Source organism: Mytilus edulis, chromosome 1 (assembly GCF_963676685.1).
Source record: "Mytilus edulis chromosome 1, xbMytEdul2.2, whole genome shotgun sequence".
Taxonomy (NCBI): Eukaryota; Metazoa; Mollusca; class Bivalvia; order Mytilida; family Mytilidae; genus Mytilus; species Mytilus edulis.
Window position 1 is genome coordinate 99,986,668 of NC_092344.1, and position 1,200 is coordinate 99,987,867.

Sequence of the window (1,200 nt, forward strand, 5' to 3'; positions counted from 1 at the left end):
ATCTATCCCATCGAACTTGCAACAAATGACACAATAGATAAAGTTACGTCTGTATCGTGTCTTGACTAACATCTTGAAATTGACAATGAGTATCGTTTGAGAACAAAACTTTACGACAAACAAGATGTTTCGAGCTTCCTATAATTGTAACCTTTACATTTCTATGTAGCAACAATCTAACGAAGTTTATAACTCCCATTTGATGTGATTTCCCAGTACTTGCTTTTCCTATCATGATTTACCTGATAGTTGGTTGCTACGTACAAGGAAGTCATTAAATCAAACGTTCCATGTGGTGAAGTAGAAATAATTCCTTCAAAATATTTAACAGACGCCACCAAGAGTTGATTGATCGTTATATGGAATATCTGCTTCACAGATGACGATGGAAAATCCTGTACACTTTTTTCTTCGATTGCAACATACCGTAATAGATTTATCACACGGTTCGTACATACATGAGCAACACGAGGGTTGATATATGTGATGCAGGATCTGCTTACCCATCCTGTACATCTGATATCACAGCGTTTTTGTAGGGATCGTTTAGGTCCCAATGGATTCGTGTTGATTAGTCTTCAGTTTTCTATGTTGTGTCTTCTGTACTATTATTTGTCTGTTTGTCTTTTTATTTTTTAGCCATGGCGTGGTCAGTTTATTTTCAATCTATGAGTTTGACTGTCCCTTTGGTATCTTTCGCCCTTCTTTTAGCTTAGTCTTTGGTTTTCTATGTTGTGTTTTGTATTCTGTTTGACTTTTAATCGTTTTTAATTTTTAGCCATGCCGTTTTCAGTTCATTTTTTTTTATGTTATACTGTTACACCGCTGTCCCATCCCATCACAAGAGAGAGTTTGGAGTCCGCAAACATTTTAACACTGTCATATTCTGCAAATGGCTACACCGCAAAGAGCCTACAAATTAGTGGTAGTCATTTTTGGTGAATAACATATTTGATTTTCGTTTGACGTTTTATTTTATTTTTAAATCAGGTAGTTAAGTTTTTATTATTTTTTATTGTTTCATATTTCTCATATTTTAGCATGATATGTAAGGTAGTTTTGCTTGTTAATTGTTGAAGGCCGTACGGAGACCGTAGGTTTATTTGTTGGAATGAAATTAATGAACACGTTTTCTTCAAAATGTACGAAAAACAGAAGTTTTAACCTTACAAAGCTGCAGAAGCTCAGTAAACAAATGCG